This window comes from Hyperolius riggenbachi, chromosome 9 (genome assembly GCF_040937935.1).
Source record: "Hyperolius riggenbachi isolate aHypRig1 chromosome 9, aHypRig1.pri, whole genome shotgun sequence".
In the NCBI taxonomy this organism is placed as follows: Eukaryota; Metazoa; Chordata; class Amphibia; order Anura; family Hyperoliidae; genus Hyperolius; species Hyperolius riggenbachi.
Genome location: NC_090654.1, coordinates 158,635,349 through 158,657,084, shown reverse-complemented (window position 1 = coordinate 158,657,084; position 21,736 = coordinate 158,635,349). Strand labels below are relative to the sequence as shown.

General features: G+C 44.9%; 1 long non-coding RNA gene across 1 annotated transcript; it reads left to right on the top strand.

The window, feature by feature from the left end:
• Window positions 1–16,011: 16,011 nt before the first annotated feature.
• LOC137532763 (uncharacterized) lies at window positions 16,012–18,769 on the top strand. The gene is made up of 2 exons (XR_011023989.1): window positions 16,012–16,096; window positions 18,640–18,769. It is a non-coding gene; the product is annotated as an uncharacterized lncRNA (long non-coding RNA).
• The last annotated feature ends 2,967 nt before the right edge of the window (window positions 18,770–21,736 follow it).

Sequence of the window (21,736 nt, the reverse complement as noted above, 5' to 3'; positions counted from 1 at the left end):
GACACTGCTGGAGTGTCAGCCGTTGCTATGTAGTATACACTCCTAGTGAGTGTCAGCCATGCTACTTCTCTTTGAAGATTAGTTTAGAGTTATTCGTGGGACTGCGCTAGGCAGATTCCCTAGTCTAGTTAGGATTGTATTATTTGTATTGCCTGTTCTGTCTGTCTGTGGGGTGCTAACCAGAGCAGCGGTTGCTACTGGTAGGCCCTTCTGTTCTGTTATTATCTTCTCTGGATCACACTAGTCTCTTTGCGCTAGCGCTGGGGATCCTTCTGTTCTGTCTTCTGGGATCGCGCTAGCCACTTTTCGCTAGCGCTGGGGATCCTTCTGTTCTGCTACTCTGTACCTGGATCGCGCTAGCCACTTTTCGCTAGTGCTGAGGATCCTTCTGATCTGTCTTCCTGAATCGCACTAACCGCTAGCGGTAGCGGCTGTGGATCGTTCTGATCTGTGTTTCTGCTTGGATCACACTTGCTCTGACGGAAGAGCGGTGGATCCTTTCTGCCTAGTTCCTGTTTCACGTTTGTCTGTCTTGTCTGATTCGAAACGCTTGCTGTAGGCTCGGTGAGGTAACGAACGCGTGCACTGTTGCGAATGAGTGCGGTGTTCGCGTTCAGCTAGTGTTTGTTATTTTCTTTATCTTTCTCTTTGTATGATTTGCTGTGCCTTTGCTACCCTTGTGCTTTGTCCTGCTCATTGTCGCTATTGGCAATCGCCATTCTTGCGATTGCGTTTCCTACTTCGTTTCCGCCGTTGTGTGTTCGCCATCGCTGGGTGGCGACTAATTTGGTGGGCACACATTGGTTCTGTCCCTTTGCTCTGTTCCCTGTGGGCTATCCAGCCCTGCCTGATTGTACCTTGTCCCGGATCTGTACAATTCCCATTTGGCATCTGTGGCTGTGCAGCGGCTGTGTTCGCCTGCACTCCACAGCACCATCTGCCGGTGGGAATTTCCCTCTGCGGGTGCATAGCACCTAGCCTGGGTGTCCGCAATATACACTTGTGGAGGAAATCCGCCGCGTCAGCGCACGTCTGGTGCACTGACCACGGAGACGATTCCACAACCGTTACAGGATCCTTCTCTGTTTGACTGCGCCAGGGTGGCGGCGCAGCAGTTTTTTGTAAAAAAAAATTTTTTAAATCATGTAGCTAGCCTAGCACTAGCTACATGATGCACCCCTCCCTGCGACGTCTGGCGCGTAGCTTCGATCGCCACCGGCGCGTCCCCACGTAAGGAAATCCCGTTCTGAACGGGATTTCCTTAAGGGCTTCCCCCGTCGCCATGACGACGATCGCGATGACATCATCGACGTCGTGACGTCAGACAGAGTCCCGATCCACCCCTCAGCTCTGCCTGGCACTAATTGGCGAGTAGCGGCGCATGAGTGGCGAGCGGTGGCGATCGGGACCAACACGCTGCGTGTTTTAAAAAAAATTGTGAAAATCGGCCCAGCGGGGCCTGAGCGGCGCCATCCAGCGGTCATGGATGAGCTGAGCTCGTCCATACCGCTAAGAAGGCTGCCATGGAAGCACCAGGGAAACAGGAAAATGAATACTAACCTATCTGAAATTTTCCTTTCCTGGTGCATTTCCATGGAAGCATACAAACCCACCCTCAAAACGGGGAGAACTATAATTACTAGAATACTGGTGGTTGATACTCTGAACAAATTTATAGTTATGGTGTCCAATAGGGATCAAGGGCGGGACCAGAACCCATAGTATGCTGCCGTGGAAATGCACCAGGAAAGGAAAATTACCGATAGTTAAGTATTAATTTAATTGTATCATGCGGTTTTTGGAAAACATCTCAGAGATGGTAAAATCATACAGTAGAAAAAGAAAATGAAATGCAAGCACAAAAAAGGGGCATTCGTTAAAACACGTGAGCTGACATTCTGTCATAGAAATGAGCCTTTACTATAGTTTTGAAAGTGAAATGTTTCATTTTCCCCGATAAAGGATTTCAACTTATTAACAAATGAGTGTTTTTGTCTCATTTGTTTTTAGTGTGTAACAGATCTAGACTACAGGCAAGCATTTTTTAGCACCAGGCTTTTTTTTTATATACTTTGGAGCCACTGTCTTTTGATAGTGCAGAATGCATTATGGTATTGTCTTGCTGAAATAAGCATGGTTCATGGATGGCAGCAAAAAAAAAAAACAGAAGACACAACACCTGTAAGTCGTAAGATTGGCATGCGCAGGCAGTGCACTGCAATTTTACCGGTACTAACACTCTGGGAGCACCACCCCTAAACTTGCGTTTCCAGGATAGCAAGCGTTGCTATGGTAATGCTACCAATAACATAGCGCTATTAGGTTAATGGGCGATGTTCCCCCAGGCATTATAACTGATAAAACTGCTGCTATCTTACCGCTGTTTGGTGAATCAGGGCTTAAGTTTTTTTTCAAAAATTTTCCTGAGCACACTCAGTTTCCACTATAGAATTAAATTTGTTCTGAATAAATGCCACCTGGGTAGCCAAAGATCACAGTCAGGCAATATTAGTTTTAAAATATTACTTGGGAATATCTGAGGCCATGTCTCAGTGGTGCGTTGCGGTGTAACGCCAGTTTTGTAATGAGGCTTACTGAACTGCTATGCACCACCTATGCAATGTTCACAGTGGTTACCACAAAACGCATGTGTTACCAGTTACAGTGAAGCATACTTTTCATTGACTGTATGCTTCACTCTATGTGGAACAATGCATGGTAACGTGTGGCTCTGCTTTCCCAATCCGTTGCAGTTCTGCTGTCACAGAGAACGGAACAGTCCCTGTGAATGTGGGCTGAATCTTTTAGGGTCCGTTTCCACTGTGCACGGCATGCGTCTTGTGAGAATTTGTATTATTTCATAATTGCTGAATAACTATATTATTTTTTTTTTACTTATACTGGTTATCAGCTCTTAAAGGGAACCTAAACTGAGAAGGATATGGATTTTTTCCTTTTAAAATAATACCAGTTGCCTGACTCTCCTGCTGATCCTGTGTGTCTAATACTTTTAGCCACAGCCCCTGAACAAGCATGCAGATCAGTTACTCTGACTGAAGTCAGACTGGATTAGCTGCATGCTTGTTTCAGGTGTGTGATTCAGCCACTACTGCAGCCAAAGAGATCAGCAGGGCTGCCAGGCAACTGGTAATGTTTAAAAGGAAACATCCATATCCCTCTCAGTTAAGGTTCCCTTTAAGGGTTTCTGTTCTGGACTCAGCAGAAGGGTAAGTAACGGAGCCACCCACATTTGGCACAAAGCATCTCAGTAAAGAGGGTAATAGCATAGTTTAGGGCATATAAATTTCAGGTGATTTAAAAATATTTTGCATCTATAATTTTTGATAAGGCCATTTGGTATTTTCACCTTTGGAGCTAGAAAACCATCTCTCAACAGTGTTCTGTTCAGGGTCCTATTTACTGTTCATGCTATTGTATAAGCAACAAGAGCATGTTGATACCATCTTTACCTCTTGCCCATATACTTAGGTCTTGATTCACTAAACCGTGATAACTCAAATATCACTCCTTGAAAAGATATCACACCTTATCAAAGTTATCACACCTTATCAAAGTTAACATGCCTTATCAGAGTGGTATAGTGAGCGCTACTAACCCGCAGGGGCTCAGGGCAAGACGAGTGCCATTGCCAATTAGCAGGTATAAGTTTGTAGCGCTCGCTATACTACTCTGATAAGGTGTGATAACTTTGATAAGGTGTGATATCTTTTCATAAGGTGTGATCTTGGATAAGGTGTGATATTTAAGTTATCACGGTTTAGTGAATCAAGCCCTTAAAGGGATACTGTAGGGGGGTCAGGGGAAAATGAGTTGAACTTACCCGGGGCTTCTAACGGTCCCCCGCAGACATCCTGTGTTGGCGCAGCCACTCACCGATGCTCCGGCCCCGCCTCCGGTTCACTTCTGGAATTTCTGACTTTAAAGTCTGAAAACCACTGCGCCTGCATTGCCGTGTCCTCGATCCCGCTGATGTCATCAAGAGCGCACAGCGCAAGCCCAGTATGGTCTGTGTCTGCGCAGTACACTCCTGGTGACATCAGCGGGAGAGAGGACACAGGCGTACAGGCGCAGTGGTTTTCTGACTTTAAAGTCAGAAATTCCAGAAGTGAACTGGAGGTGGGGCCAGAGCATCGGTGAGTGGCTGCGCCAACACAGGATGTCTGCGGGGGACCATTAGAAGCCCCGGGTAAGTTCAGCTCATTTTCCCCCGACCCCCCTACACTATCCATTTAAGGGAACCTTAACTGAGAGGGATATGGATGTTTCCTTTTAAACAATACCAGTTGCCTGGCAGTCCGACTGATCTCTTTAGCTGTAGTAGAGGCTGAATCACAGATCTGAAACAAGCATGCAGCTAATCCAGTCTGACTTAAGTCAGAGCACCTGATCTGCATGCTTGTTCAGGGGCTGTGGCTAAACGTATTAGAGACACAGGATCAGCAGGAGAGTCAGGCAACTGGTATTATTTTAAAAGGAAAAATCCATATCCTTCTCAGTTTAGGTTCCCTTTTATTCTGTTTATTAATGCTGTGCTATGCTGCCAGATCCTCAATAAGAAAAAAAAATAACCCACATTGTGTATTTAAGATAAAAGTGACACATGTAGGCGCTGAGCAGAGTGACTGCTGTAAGTGAACAGCAAAACATTCATGCGCATGGCCTTTTTCAGGATACATTCCGGTGGAGCTGCATTATCAGGCTGGTACGACTTCTGGTAGTAGCTTGCTGTTTCTGTGTATTGCTACTGCTGGTCTGAAGAGCAGGAAGCACTGTTTCCTGCTCTGATGACCACAGTTCAACAAGCCAAAGGATCACAGTTTGCAGTCCCTCGGCCCCAAGTCTCATAGTTTCTGCTAAGACAAAACAGGCAAAAATATGCAATTGGAGTTCTTCATCTTTGCAGGTCTCTTGTTGGCATATACATCTGGTTAAAGTGGAACTAAATTCAGAACTTCCTCTCTTCTCTAAAAGATAAGCCACAGCAAGATCAATTTGATGGAAAAAAATGTCTTAATCACAGCAAGTTTTACTTGTTTTCACTGAATGGGTTAAGCCTCAGTGTTTACTATATGGGGAGCTACCTTATCAAAGCTCCCCTGCATTCTATTTACAGTTGCTGATAATAACTAATTAGACAGGTTGATTTGGCACACAAACACAGAACACAGTACAGTAAATTTCTTCAGCAACTATATGTAGAATAAAGAATTTTCATTGTGTGCTGTGCTAGAGTTAAGGGGCCCATACACTCAGCCGATTTTCTGGCCGACTGATCGATCAAAATTGATCGATCGATTGATCGATTGCAAATCGGTTGGCCAATCGACCGATCGACGGCCGATTTCGATCGATTTCGATGGATTTCCATCGAACTGGCAGGGTGGAAAATCTAGGTCGATCTGATGAGATTACATACAACCACTGGCGCTCACTGTCCAAGTACTACAAACATCCTCTGATGATTGTTTCTTCAGATTGTGTTTACACCTTTAACTGGAAAAACATAAGAGACAAGAGAGGGAACACATCATAGTGTAGATTGCCTGTATCACAATATATGACCACCTCCGTGCACCCTGTTTCCCGCATACACGATAGCACCAGAAGTGTTAACAAGCACTACCACCTTCAGGAGGGGGGATCTATATACCCCCCTGTGTGCCCCCGCTCACCAGATAGTCTCTTGTATGCTTGCGTGTCACTCCACGTCGTAATTCCAGTAAGCAAATACCTCATAAAATAAATAATCATAACATGTGTAAAACCGCTATTTAATTGGCTCCTCGCCTAAAAATTATATGCGTACATTAAAAACTCTTTGGTATAAAGCATATCTCACACAAGTCCGTAGCCCGCGGGAAGGTTCCGGTCTCGGCCGTGTAGACTACTTCCTCAATCAGCGCGTCTCCTAAGCTCCGCCCTACCGGTTTCGTCACCAAATGTGACTCATCAGGGGCATAGGGAGCATGCGCTGACTCATCTATTATGTAGCTGGGATAGGTCCCGCCTTCCCCTCCCACCCACCCATTGGTCGAAAATATCCTTATTGCTATTTCTATTCCGAGCACGGAAACTTCCTTTAGTTCACACCTAATACATTATTAAGCCCTGTTCCTATTATCGGCTATACCAAGTATGAAGGGAATCGTACCTATTAATAAACACTATGAGACATACGCCGACCTGCATTTTATTGAAATATTGGCGCGTGCGCACATCCATCCGTACCCCGACACTTGCTACATCATCTGTAAACCCGTGACGCATCTGCGCTGGTCTGTAACTACACCAGCCCCTTGCGTGCGTGCTGTTTTAACATACTCGCCGCGGCTATAATAAACGCCCATCCACCTTACGCCACACATTCATAGGCGTCACATGCCGCGTATAAACCGCCCGTTCTAGATAAGTTACATACTTTATCGCGGATACAAAGAAGCTACTGGCGGATTCAATAATCACCCAGTCTTCTTTTGTCTCATATTGCCACCAACTAATTGATACATTAACATTACATCTAAACACATGTTAAAATTATGTGTATTGTGCATATAATCAACACCTTTTATCAACCGTATATGTAAATAAAACTACACACTCGTGAAAATTAATTCTTATGTAACAGTGACTAACATTATACATAATTCAATCAGTATTGCAACGTGTATATCCCGCTATATATCATTCCTTTATGTTATATTTTCCTAAAGTCTAATTACACATAGTACCCCCTAATAGTGCCTAACTTGCTTACTGCAGTCACTTATATATTATCCCTATACACAGTAAAGTGCTACATTTACCGTAATTATCTAAAGTGTTACATGATTACTAACTATTGCCAGCATCTTTCCAAAGTATCTACATACATAGTCACATACTTTCTACGTGTTATTATCTACCCATACGTGATCTCCTCGTGCATCACTTTACTTATTCCACCATTGTAAAGAACACGTTGCAATACTGATTGAATTATGTATAATGTTAGTCACTGTTACATAAGAATTAATTTTCACGAGTGTGTAGTTTTATTTACATATACGGTTGATAAAAGGTGTTGATGATTATATGCACAATACACATAATTTTAACATGTGTTTAGATGTAATGTTAATGTATCAATTAGTTGGTGGCAATATGAGACAAAAGAAGACTGGGTGATTATTGAATCCGCCAGTAGCTTCTTTGTATCCGCGATAAAGTATGTAACTTATCTAGAACGGGCGGTTTATACGCGGCATGTGACGCCTATGAATGTGTGGCGTAAGGTGGATGGGCGTTTATTATAGCCGCGGCGAGTATGTTAAAACAGCACGCATGCAAGGGGCTGGTGTAGTTACAGACCAGCGCAGATGCGTCACGGGTTTACAGATGATGTAGCAAGTGTCGGGGTACGGATGGATGTGCGCACGCGCCAATATTTCAATAAAATGCAGGTCGGCGTATGTCTCATAGTGTTTATTAATAGGTACGATTCCCTTCATACTTGGTATAGCCGATAATAGGAACAGGGCTTAATAATGTATTAGGTGTGAACTAAAGGAAGTTTCCGTGCTCGGAATAGAAATAGCAATAAGGATATTTTCGACCAATGGGTGGGTGGGAGGGGAGGGGAAGGCGGGACCTTTCCCAGCTACATAATAGATGAGTCAGCGCATGCTCCCTATGCCCCTGATGAGTCACATTTGGTGACGAAACCGGTAGGGCGGAGCTTAGGAGACGCGCTGAATTAATTTTCACGAGTGTGTAGTTTTATTTACATATACGGTTGATAAAAGGTGTTGATGATTATATGCACAATACACATAATTTTAACATGTGTTTAGATGTAATGTTAATGTATCAATTAGTTGGTGGCAATATGAGACAAAAGAAGACTGGGTGATTATTGAATCCGCCAGTAGCTTCTTTGTATCCGCGATAAAGTATGTAACTTATCTAGAATGGGCGGTTTATACGCGGCATGTGACGCCTATGAATGTGTGGCGTAAGGTGGATGGGCGTTTATTATAGCCGCGGCGAGTATGTTAAAACAGCACGCACGTAAGGGGCTGGTGTAGTTACAGACCAGCGCAGATGCGTCACGGGTTTACAGATGATGTAGCAAGTGTCGGGGTACGGATGGATGTGCGCACGCGCCAATATTTTAATAAAATGCAGGTCGGCGTATGTCTCATAGTGTTTATTAATAGGTACGATTCCCTTCATACTTGGTATAGCCGATAATAGGAACAGGGCTTAACCTCCCTGGCGGTTTAATTATTTTGCCAGGGAGGCTGCGGGAGGGTTTTTTTTAAATTAAAAAAAAAATATTTCATGCAGCCAACTGAAAGTTGGCTGCATGAAAGCCCACTAGAGGGCGCTCCGGAAGCGTACTTTTGATCGCCTCCGGCAATCGAAAGTAACAAGATAGGCCGCAATGAGCGGCCTATCTTGTTTCGCTTTCCTCGTCGCCATGGCGACGAGCGGAGTGACGTCATGGACGTCAGTCGACGTCCTGACGTCAGAGCCGCCCGATCCAGCCCCTAGCGCCGGCCGGAACTGTTTGTTCCGGCTGCGCTGGGCTCGGGCGGCTGGGGGGACCCTCTTTCGCCGCTGCACGCGGCGGATCGCCGCGGAGCGGCGGCGATCGGGCAGCACACGCGGCTGGCAAAGTGCCGGCTGCGTGTGCTGCTTTTTTCAGAACTCAAATCGGCCCAGCAGGGCCTGAGCGGCGACCTCCGGCGGCATACCCCGAGCTCAGCTCGGGATTACCGCCAAGGAGGTTAATAATGTATTAGGTGTGAACTAAAGGAAGTTTCCGTGCTCGGAATAGAAATAGCAATAAGGATATTTTCGACCAATGGGTGGGTGGGAGGGGAGGGGAAGGCGGGACCTATCCCAGCTACATAATAGATGAGTCAGCGCATGCTCCCTATGCCCCTGATGAGTCACATTTGGTGACGAAACCGGTAGGGCGGAGCTTAGGAGACGCGCTGATTGAGGAAGTAGTCTACACGGCCGAGACCGGAACCTTCCCGCGGGCTACGGACTTGTGTGAGATATGCTTTATACCAAAGAGTTTTTAATGTACGCATATAATTTTTAGGCGAGGAGCCAATTAAATAGCGGTTTTAAACATGTTATGATTATTTATTTTATGAGGTATTTGCTTACTGGAATTACGACGTGGAGTGACACGCAAGCATACAAGAGACTATCTGGTGAGCGGGGGCACACAGGGGGTATATAGATCCCCCCTCCTGAAGGTGGTAGTGCTTGTTAACACTTCTGGTGCTATCGTGTATGCGGGAAACAGGGTGCACGGAGGTGGTCATATATTGTGATACAGGCAATCTACACTATGATGTGTTCCCTCTCTTGTCTCTTATGTTTTTCCAGTTAAAGGTGTAAACACAATCTGAAGAAACAATCATCAGAGGATGTTTGTAGTACTTGGACAGTGAGCGCCAGTGGTTGTATGTGATTGACTTTTTACCGGGGGAGGTTTTTACCTGTGCGCTCCACCTTTCCAATACCTCTAATATTACCGTGGTTTTATTAAGTCTTGACGTGTTATTTTTACATCTACCAAGTAAGGTTTACTCTATATCCACTGAGCGCGGTTTTTGACTGTCAATAGATCTGATGAGATTGCTTATCATTTTGCATTGGCCCTAATGGAAATCTGATGGCAAAAAAATGCCATCAGATCGAATTTCAATAGATTTCAAACTGAAATCTATTGGAATTCTATCCTGGTAAAAAATGTTCTAAAAACACATCAGATAGATCATCAGATGCATTTCTTATCTATCTGCTGCTAATCTGACGAGTGTATGGGCACCTTTAGGGTCCACTTGAAATACATTTTGGGGAGTCCAGTTGTAATTATAATAGACACTATTATGAAGTTTAACCACTTCAGGACCACAGTCTTTTCGCCCCTTAAGGACCAGAGCCTTTTTCTCCATTCAGACCACTGCAGCTTTCACGGTTTATTGCTCGCTCATACAACCTACCACCTAAATGAATTTTACCTCCTTTTCTTGTCACTAATACAGCTTTCTTTTGGTGCTATTTGATTGCTCCTGCGATTTTTACTTTTTATTATATTCAGCAAAAAAGACATGAATTTTGGCAAAAAAATGATTTTTTTTAACTTTCTGTGCTGACATTTTTCAAATAAAGCAAAATTTCCTATACATTTGAGCGCGAAAGTTATTCTGCTACATGTCTTTGATAAAAAAAAAACCATTCAGTGTATATTTATTGGATTGGGTAAAAGTTATAGCGTTTACAAACTATGGTGCCAAAAGTGAATTTTCCCATTTTCAAGCATCTCTGACTTTTCTGCGCACCTGTCAGGTTTCATGAGGGGCTAAAATTCCAGGAAAGTACAAATACCCCCCAAATGACCCCATTTTGGAAAGAAGACATCCCAAAGTATTCAGTGAGAGGCATGGTGCGTTCATAGAAGATTTTATTTTTTGTCACAAGTTAGCGGAAAATGACACTTTCTGACAAAAAAGAAAAAAAAAAAGTTTCCATTTCTTCTAACTTGCGACAAAAAAAAATGAAATCTGCCACGGACTCACTATGCTCCTCTCTGAATACCTTGAAGTGTCTACTTTCCAAAATGGGGTCATTTGTGGGGTGTGTTCACTGTCCTGGCATTTTGGGGGGTGCCTAATTGTAAGCACCCCTGTAAAGCCTAAAGATGCTCATTGGACTTTGGGCCCCTTAGCGCAGTTAGGCTTCAAAAAAGTGCCACACATGTGGTATTGCCGTACTCAGGAGAAGTAGTATAATGTGTTTTGGGGTGTATTTTTACACATACCCATGCTGGGTGGGAGAAATATCTCCGTAAATGACAATTTTTTTATTTTTTTTTACACACAATTGTCTATTTATAGAGATATTTCTCCCACTCAGCATGGGTATGTGGAAAAATACACCCCAAAACACATTATACTACTTCTCCTGAGTACGGCGATACCACATGTGTGCCACTTTTTTGCACCCTAACTGCGCTAAGGGGCCCAAAGTCCAATGAGTACCTTTAGGATTTCACAGGTCATTTTGAGAAATTTGGTTTCAAGACTACTCCTCACGGTTTAGGGCCCCTAAAATGCCAGGACAGTATAGGAACCCCACAAATTACCCCATTTTAGAAAGAAGACACCCCAAGGTATTCCGTTAGGAGTATGGTGAGTTCATAGAAGATTTTTTTTTTGTCACAAGTTAGCAGAAATTGATTTTAATTTTTTTTTTCACAAAGTGTCATTTTCCGCTAACTTGTGACAAAAAATAAAATCTTCTATGAACTCACCGTACTCCTAACGGAATACCTTGGGGTGTCTTCTTTCTAAAATGGGGTCATTTGTGGGATTCCTATACTGCCCTGGCATTTTAGGGGCCCTAAACCGTGAGGCGTAGTCTTGAAACCAAATGTCGCAAAATGACCTGTGAAATCCTAAAGGTACTCATTGGACTTTGGGCCCCTTAGCGCAGTTAGGGTGCAAAAAAGTGCCACACATGTGGTATCGCCGTACTCGGGAGAAGTATTATAATGTGTTTTGGGGTGTATTTTTACACATACCCATGCTGGGTGGGAGAAATATCTCTGTAAATGACAATTATTTGATTTTTTTTACACACAATTGTCCATTTACAGAGAGATTTCTCCCACCCAGCATGGGTATGTATAAAAATACACCCCAAAACACATTATACTACTTCTTCTGAGTACGGCGATACCACATGTGTGACACTTTTTTGCAGCCTAGGTGCGCTAAGGGGCCCAACGTCCTATTCACAGGTCATTTTGAGGCATTTGTTTTCTAGACTACTTCTCACGGTTTAGGGCCCCTAAAATGCCAGGGCAGTATAGGAACCCCACAAGTGACCCCATTTTAGAAAGAAGACACCCCAAGGTATTCCGTTAGGGGTATGGTGAGTTCGTAGAAGATTTTATTTTTTGTCACAAGTTAGTGAAAAATGACACTTTGTGAAAAAAACAATAAAAATCCAATTTCCGCTAACTTTTGACAAAAAATAAAATCTTCTATGAACTCATCATACACCTAACAGAATACCTTGGGGTGTCTTCTTTCTAAAATGGGGTCACTTGTGGGGTTCCTATACTGCCCTGGCATTTTAGGGGCCCTAAACCGCGAGGAGTAGTCTAGAAAACAAATGCCTCAAAATGACTGTTCAGGGGTATAAGCATCTGCAAATTTTGATGACAGGTGGTCTATGAGGGGGCAAATTTTGTGGAACCGGTCATAAGCAGGGTGGCCTCTTAGATGACAGGATGTATTGGGCCTGTTCTGATGGATAGGAGTGCTAGGGGGGTGACAGGAGGTGATTGATGGGTGTCTCAGGGGGCGGTTAGAGGGGAAAATAGATGCAATCAATGCACTGGGGAGGTGATCGGAAGGGGGTCTGAGGGGGATCTGAGGGTTTGGCCGAGTGATCAGGAGCCCACACGGGGCAAATTAGGGCCTGATCTGATGGGTAGGTGTGCTAGGGGGTGACAGGAGGTGATTGATGGGTGTCTCAAGGTGTGATTAGAGGCGGGAAATAGATGCAAGCAATGCACTGGCGAGGTGATCAGGGCTGGGGTCTGATGGTGTTCTGAGGTGTGGGCGGGTGATTGGGTGCCCTAGGGGCAGATTAGGGTCTAATCTGATGGGTAACAGTGACAGGTGGTGATAGGGGGTGATTGATGGGTGATTAGTGGGTGTTTAGAGGAGAGAAGAGATGTAAACACTGCACTTGGGAGGTGATCTGATGTCGGACCTGCGGGCGATCTATTGGTGTGGGTGGGTGATCAGATTGCCCGCAAGGGGCAGGTTAGGGGCTGATTGATGGGTGGCAGTGCCAGGGGGTGATTGATGGGTGGCAGTGACAGGGGGTGATTGATGGGTGATTGACAGGTGATCAGTGGGTTATTACAGGGAATAACAGATGTAAATATTGCACTGGCGAATTGATAAGGGGGGTCTGAGGGCAATCTGAGCGTGTGGGCGGGTGATTGGGTGCCCGCAAGGGGCAGATTAGGGTCTAATCTGATGGGTAACAGTGACAGGTGGTGATAGGGGGTGATTGATGGGTGATTGATGGGTAATTAGTGGGTGTTTAGAGGAGAGAAGAGATGTAAACACTGCATTTGGGAGGTGATCTGATGTCGGATCTGCGGGCGATCTATTGGTGTGGGTGGGTGATCAGATTGCCCGCAAGGGGCAGGTTAGGGGCTGATTGATGGGTGGCAGTGACAGGGGGTGATTGATGGGTGGCAGTGACAGGGAGTGATTGATGGGTGATTGACAGGTGATCAGTGGGTTATTACAGGGAATAACAGATGTAAATATTGCACTGGCGAATTGATAAGGGGGGTCTGAGGGCAATCTGAGCGTGTGGGCGGGTGATTGGGTGCCGGCAAGGGGCAGATTAGGGTCTAATCTGATGGGTAACAGTGACAGGTGGTGATAGGGGGTGATTGATGGGTGATTGATGGGTAATTAGTGGGTGTTTAGAGGAGAGAAGAGATGTAAACACTGCATTTGGGAGGTGATCTGATGTCGGATCTGCGGGCGATCTATTGGTGTGGGTGGGTGATCAGATTGCCCGCAAGGGGCAGGTTAGGGGCTGATTGATGGGTGGCAGTGACAGGGGGTGATTGACGGGTGATTGACGGGTGATTGACAGGTGATTGACAGGTGATCAGGGGGGATAGATGCATACAGTACACGGGGGGGGGTCTGGGGGGGGGTCTGGGGAGAATCTGGGGTGGGGGGTGATCAGGAGGGAGTAGGGGGCAGATTAGAGACTAAAAAAAAAAATAGCGTTGACAGATAGTGACAGGGAGTGATTGATGGGTGATTAGGGGGGTGATTGGGTGCAAACAGTGGTCTGGGGGGTGGGCAGGGGGGGGGTCTGAGGGGTGCTGTGGGCAATCAGGGGGCAGGGGGGGGGAATCAGTGTGCTTGGGTGCAGACTAGGGTGGCTGCAGCCTGCCCTGGTGGTCCCTCGGACACTGGGACCACCAGGGCAGGAGGCAGCCAGTATAATAGGCTTTGTATACATTAAAAAGCCTATTATACACTTTCCGTGCGGCGATCGGGCAGCTAGTAACCCGCCGGCGCTTCCGAACGGCCGGCGGGTTACAGCGAGCGGTGGGCGGAGCCAGTCCCCGGCGGCTGATCGCGTCACAAATGACGCGATCGCCGCATAGCCACTCCCGCAGCCGCCCCCGCCAATGGGCGTATTGCGGTCGTTTGGGCCCGGACTTTGCCGCCGCCCATCGGCTGGGGGCGGTCGTTAAGTGGTTAAGTTGTAGTTTGGGCACCAAATTACCCTTTTTATACCAGCTTTGCCAAGTGGTCCAGCCCATCAAATGTGAATGGGTAGATTTTTATTTAATGGGAATACAAAAGATTAAACACCAGTATAGTGTTTATTAAAGAAAAGTGAAAATACAAAACGATAATTCAGGCACAGAGCATTTATCTCAGAACAGCAAATACTCAGTTAGTTAAGATACCGTAATTAGTTAACCTATACAAATATGAATGTTAAAGCAAGTCTGAAGCTAAATAAAAATAAAAAACAGATACTCACCTATGTAGAGGGAAGGCTCTGGGTCCTATAGAGCCTTACCACTCTCCTCCCAGTGTCCTTGTTGCCTTGCAGGCTCCTACATTTGAATATCCTGCCTCATGAAACTTCAGCAGTCGTCGGAAGCACTCTGTCTCGCACATACGCAGTACGGAGCGGCCCGTCTTCAGAAGCCCAATTGCTTCTGAAGTCTACCGAAGTCCACTCAACGCGGAAGAGAGCAGTCCACAACTGAACAGTCATGGACTGCTACCGGGGGAGACCGGGAGGAGAAGGGGAAGGCTCTATAGGACCCAGAGGGAGCTCTATAGGACCCAGAGCCTTCCCTCTCTTTAGGTAAGTATCTGTTTTTTATTTTTAATTTGACTTCAGACTCCCTTTTGACAAAGTTTATACAATAAGTATACACCAGGCAGAATCACAGAAACCGGAACAACATAGAGGTTTAGAATCAGAAAAAATGAACCAAAAGTGAAGTGGTTCAACTGATATTGAAAAAGTACAAATTCTTTATTGATATTGACATTTTTTTTAGAATTAAATGTACCCTGTTAGTCCGTGAATTAAGAATTAAATGTACCCTGTTAGTGTCCCTGCCAAGGGCACTATAAAAGCTAGGAAATTAGTTTTTTAACTGTACAAAGGCAAAATAGGACATGATATGCACATAGAAGAAAGGGGTTCTTCACAGTAAGAGTGGTTAAAATGTGGAATAATTTACCACAGGAAGTAGTTCTGGTAAATTACGTTGTTTTTTTTTTGGCATATAAGATGCTTCGGACTATAAGACCCACCTAGGTTTAGAGGGCAAAAAACAGGAAAAAAAGATATATATACTAAACCTGTCCATGGCCCAGGAGTGTCTTGTAGATGTCCTCTCATAATACTGTGTCCTCCTGTGTTCCTTCTGTCCCCAGTGTGTCCCCTTCTGTCATTAGTGTGTCCCCATGTGTCATCCTCTGCCCCCCGTTTGTGCTCTACTCCCCTCACGTTTCCTCCATTGCACCGTTTGTTCTCTGCTCCCCCTGTTTGCCCTCTGCTCTCCCCTTTCCCTGTGTGTCCTTGTAACGAATTTACCTGTTGTTGTCTCCAGCAAGTGTTCTGACAGTACTGAGCAGCTGCAGCAAGCTTCCTCTTCCTCTTTGTCCAGCGGCATCCCCGGCTTCCCTGCAGGTGTGAGTCAGCGTGTAGATCCTGGCAGTGTCCATAGGAGGATTCATGCAGCTCAGAGCTGCATTTATAGGCTCAGGAGGCGTGTTTGAGGTGTGTCAGCTGACTGCTGACACTTGCTGCAGGGACGTTCCTGATTGGCCTGAATTTCCTGGAGGCTTGGCCTGTGATCTATTCCCTGTATATAAACCCTGGCTTGTCAGTTGCTCCTTGTCCAGTATAGCTAACGGTTCATCTGTGGGCTATGGGCCTAGCTAGCTACTTGTGTTACGTGATATATTGGTTCATTGCCCGCATATACGTAAGTATCTTAGTCAGCTGTTTGTTATTTTGCTAATGTTACGTTATATATTGGTTCATTGCCAATATATACGTATACTAGTATTATTTATCGTGATTTATTGTGTATGATCTTTGCTTGTTCTTGACTCCGCCTCTAGGCCTCATCCTCCTGTACTTTTGCCTATCTGATTCTCGTTATGAACTTTGCTCGTTACTGACTTCACTGATTGCTCATTCCTCTTGTACCTCAGTCGCCTGACTCCAGGTTTGATCTCGCCTGTCTCTGACTACTCTTCTCCTGTATTAGCAAGTAATTAGTACTTGCGAAACAGTTCTTAGGTCTAAGGAGCCTCCTTTTATTATTTTCATGTCATCTTAGTACTGTTTTCACCCGGTGAGCACTAGTCATATTGTTTTGTCTAGCTAGTGACGTTCCACTCAGCGTTACAGTCCTCCTCTGCCCCGTGTATAACAATCATAAGCAGCAGCTTGGCTTATCTAATCCACAACTCCCAGGCGATCACAAATTTCTCTTCTCCTTCACTTTTCCCCTAGTGCTGGCTTCTGCTGATGACCCAATCAACAGAACGGGCACGAGGGGAATAGTGAAGGAGAAGAGAGGTCTGGGATTTCCGTGGGAGCCATAGATTAGGCGAGGCAGTGATTATTATACACAGGGGCAGTGGAGGACACATGGGGAAGCAGGGGACAGTACAGGGAGCCCCCCATATCGCAATGGGTCTGCGGTTTGTATAGGCGGGCATTCATAAGTTGGGGGCTCCCTGAATTTGGCATATAAGATGCAGGGACATTTTCTCCCTATTTTTGGGGGAGAAAGTGTGTCTTATATTCCAAAAATTACGGTATATATGGGTTTGGATACTTTCTTAACTTTTTTTCTTTTTTGTTTTATTTAATAAGTAAATATACTATACAGAACATTAATTTACAGTACAGCACAAGTTTGCAAAGACTCAATAACATATAATCATTAATACACAAAGGTTCCAAAAATCAGAGCATCCATAACTGTACTGGAGAGGAATTGCTTTCTATGATACCTTGATCCAGTCAGATGATTTTTAGTTGCACTTAAAGGGGCATTAAAGTGAAAAAGTGTAACATTTAAAGTACATGTGGTAGTCTGTGCATAAATTGTCACTTGTTTCTACACTTTACTGGTCACTTGATGCATTTGTCTAGACATGCAAACAGGTGCAATATGCCGTCCAATCTGATGTGGTCATGCAAATATCAGTGCTCAGTTAGCACAGTACAGAAGGTTTTCAAGGTACTAAGCAGGCTGTGGAAGGAGATTAGCAAACTTGATAAACACCATTTATTTTAATTTAAATAGAATTAAGTATATCCTTCATAGGCAGTGGTAACAAGCAAGGAGACACTAAGTAAGCATGCAGCCCCGCCCCCACACTCAGACTAAGCTATCCCTACTTGGTTATAGCGGTCCCCCTCTTGGTAGTCCCAATGATCTCGCTCCAAGATATAAGATATTTTTGAGCATCACCAGAAGTCACTCTCATACTTCAAATTGTTCTTAAGTCTGATTGTACTGTCTGTTCTATATTTCTCCCCTCCATTTTATGCCCCGTGCCTGTCAAAACTATGTTTTTCTTATGAACTTGTCTCAATAGTAATGCCTACAATGTGCATCCCCTGCATGGGAAATGTATTTGTTGTTGTTATCCTTTCCTTACTTTTCTGCTCCTATAATAAACATTTTTTTAAAACTGCAAAACAATAAAATATCAACCTCCAAATATAGGTCTAAAGGTGGCCACACACGATACAATAAAATGATCCGATTTTATAGCAATTCGATAAAAACGATCAAATCTCCCGAAAAAAAAACGAAAGCTTTTTTTTTCATTCGACTAAAGAATCCGATCAGATTTCCCATTTTCTTCAATTTATATCGATCCGGAATGCCAGATATTTCTCTTCATTATTTTTAAAGATTGTATGGTGTGTGTTAGATTGTCAATGTATTAATATACACACCCTAGCAATTTTCTCTGAGTTTCCAATCAGTTTTATTATAATTGGGGAAAAATTGAACATAGGTGTGTGGTACATTGGTCATATTTTTGAAATGTTACAATCAGTTAGAAAAATTGATTGCAATTCTTAAATTGAACAGATATTTAAAAAATTGTATGGTGTGTGGCCACCTTTACAATGATGTACAGTAGGAGATGCCCAAGATAAAAAAAAAAAAAAAAAAAAAGTTAAAAACCAAGAAGAAAATTGTTGGTTTACTTCTCAGAGTAGATGCACACCACGCCAATGTGACAAATTCATTAGCAAAGTACTGTATACAGATACTGTATACAAATATTGTGAACAAAAGCACTATTACAGCACATCTGCCTAGAGAGGTAGGATAAGGTAATAGCAATATTGGACCCAAGGAAGAGGGGAACTGCCTGCAAAATGCACTGGCTGTTTGCTGTGCTAATAAATATGCCACGTTATCCTAGTCATCCATCATCTGTGAGAAGTAAGCAAACTCTCTTTTAAACCGTTTTTTTTTCTTTTTTAAAGGTCACCATTTTCTGAGTCTATTGCTGGTGAACACAGGAGCCCTTGGTCCTATGGGATGTCTACCAATGAAAATTCAGGGATTTGTTGAGCTTACCGATCGACTAATAAAGCAATCACATAAGTAACTTCATCCAAGGAGGAAGACTCCTTACCTAATAGTCAGTAAAGTTAAAAAAAAGGATAGCAAAAGTTTCCTATTTATGATGAATCAAATCTTAATGGTCACTTTTCCAGGACCAGACCGCTATTTTGGTGACATCCTTTTCATAGATATTTGATTGCATTTCATTGAATTAATGACACTTGTTTGCACACAGTACTGAGCACCAAGGCTTCCTCAAACATCTCCATGTGTATGGCAGTGGTATAAAATCATGCATCTACCAAGTGGGAACTTCCATGAGGAGAGCCCCCTCAGCAGAGACGACAAGCACTGAGCGAGCGAGGACGTGCCCTGCATATTCAAAAGCTCATATTAATAAGGCAAAGCTATTGAAATATGCAGGGCACGTCCCTGCTTGCTCAGCGCTTGTCGTCTCTGCTGAGGGGGCACAGCTAACATGCACAGCAATTAGTCATGTGGGCGGTGACCAGAGTGCTCAGAGCAAGGACGGGCCACGGACAGGGCTGTAAACCTGCTCAGCCGCACTAGCGGCTAGGCGAACTGCTCAGGCGCTGGATTTTTAAAGTGGCGATTCTAATCGCCATCAGATAAGGCAACCTGGGGGAGGGCCTGCAATGGAGCCTGGGTTGAGATAACAGAGCGCCAGAAAGTGAAAAGGAAGGCACTGATCATCTGCCCTGAGGTTTGCAATTGCAATAAGGTACATAACTTTTTTTAGGCCCTTCGCATCGTAAGTGTAATAGATTGCAGAAAAGCCGCCGCGTGGACTGGCGGCGAGGTGGCTGGTTCCGCGTCCAGCTCGGCGGTTTGCACGCAGCAGCGTGCATCTGATGTGGCTGGGCCTGTTAGTGCACACAGATTGAGCAATACGCACGTGCGCGCGCTGAGAGGCAGAACCTTTATGACAAACGAGGAGGGATCAGCTGACCAGGTTGGTCAGCTGATCTCAGAGCAAGTGGCTATTGGTTGATCAGCGATGGGTGGCGCCGAGCAACACTGCTCTATATATAGTTATTGCTGGTCAGTCTCAAGTTGTCTGCCGTTGCGAACACTTACGTGAAAGCACTCAGACCATAGTCAGATCCCACAGTGTGTTAGAACCAGGAGGACCTGGGAATTCACACTGAGCCAGATTACTTCTGTATTACTATTGTGTTATACTTCAGACTAGTTCCAGGGTGTTGAGACCACGGACCTCACACCCAAGACTAGGGATACTGTGTTACCATCGTATTATACTTCAGACTAGTTCCAGGGTGTTGAGACCACGGACCTCATACCCAAGACCAGGGATACTTTGTTACCATTGTGTTATACTCCAGACTAGTCCCAGGGTGTTGAGAACACGGACCTCACACCCAAGACTAGGCATTGTTTGATATCTGTTATGACCTATTGCATTCCTGACTATCCCTCTGCTTTCTGATTCGGTACCTACGCATATCTACTTGCCTGTTGCCGACCCTGCCTGCCCCTGGTTACCGAATCAGCCTTCTGTCTCTGTACCTTATCTGCCCGTGTGTTGCCGACCTGGCCTGCCCGACCTTGAGAGCTATCCCTCTCCATTGAGAGATTAGTCTCCAGACCTGCTTGTGACGCCCACCTTCTAGGTGTCACTTAGCTACAGGGCCTTCCTGTTATTCAGCCTGGGGCTCCACCCCTTTGGATGTCTCAGGTTGCTGAAAGGTCTTTGCACTTCCCAGAGGGAGGTATTTCCCATACTGCCAAGGACCACCTGCTCCTCGGGTGGTCCCACTCAAAGTCATTACTGTTGCACCAAACACTCACACTATATAGGTCTCCAGAGGTTAGTTATACTTGTATTATTGGTGATTCTGCAGATCATCAATAATCGGGTAAATATCTGTATTCTTGGTGATACTGCAGATCACCAATAATCAGATTCTCTCTGTGTGCTGACATCGATCGTTACAGAACGGCAGACCAAAACCAAATGGACGCACTTAACAGCCGTCTTGATGCACTCACCACCTCGGTGGAAAATTACATCCGAGTGCTGGACAGTTATCAGACCCAGATCAACGCTTTGTCTGGGTCTGTACAAGTCCTTCAGACGGCTGTGAATACAGTTCGATCCCCTCCAGGTACAGACTTACGTATGCCTGTGCCCAAAAGGTTTTCTGGTCACAGATCTGACTTTCAGAATTTTAGAAATTGAGTGTTGTCATACTTTGAGTTGAGGCCTAATTCATCAGGAACCGTGGCACAGAGAATTACGTTTATTAAGACTCTGTTGTCAGGGGATTCCCAGACCTGGGCATATAGTCTCCAGACAGGGCATGAGGCCCTAACCTCAGTTGAGGAATTTTTTTAAAGCAATGGCTATAATTTATGATGATCCGGACATTGCTTCTACCGCTGAGCGGAAGCTAAAGACTTTGCGGCAAGGCAAGGATGCGGTTGAAATTTACGCAGCTGAGTTCAGGAAATGGGCAGTATCAGCGAGATGGGGGTCATTTGCACTTCTGGACTGTTTTTTGTCAGGGTTGTCAGATGCGGTCTCTGACCTAATGTTGGGACATCCTGAGCCGAAGTCTATTGATGAGGCCATTTCATTAGCAGTCAGGGTTGATCGTCGTCTACGCTACCAGAGACAGACTCGGAGTAGGAACAATGTGAGATATGTTTCCTACGCCTCTCCTCCGCCCGCTTCACCTCCGCCGGAGCCGATGCAGATCGGTCGGTCAAAAATGTCCCGGGTGGAGCAGAATCGCAGAAAAACATAACAGCTCTGTTTATACTGTGCAGAGGAGGGTCACAGAGTGCAGAATTGTCCCAAGAAGTCGGGAAACGCTGCCGCCTAGGTGTAGTCGGAGGTAATACCCTAGGCGCGCAGTCTTTACCTCTCAACGATAAACGTTTGCTCCTCCCTTGTTCTATATCATGGAAGGATCAAACAGTTGCTACTGAGGCCTTCCTAGACTCTGGCTCAGCAGCCAACTTTATGGATTA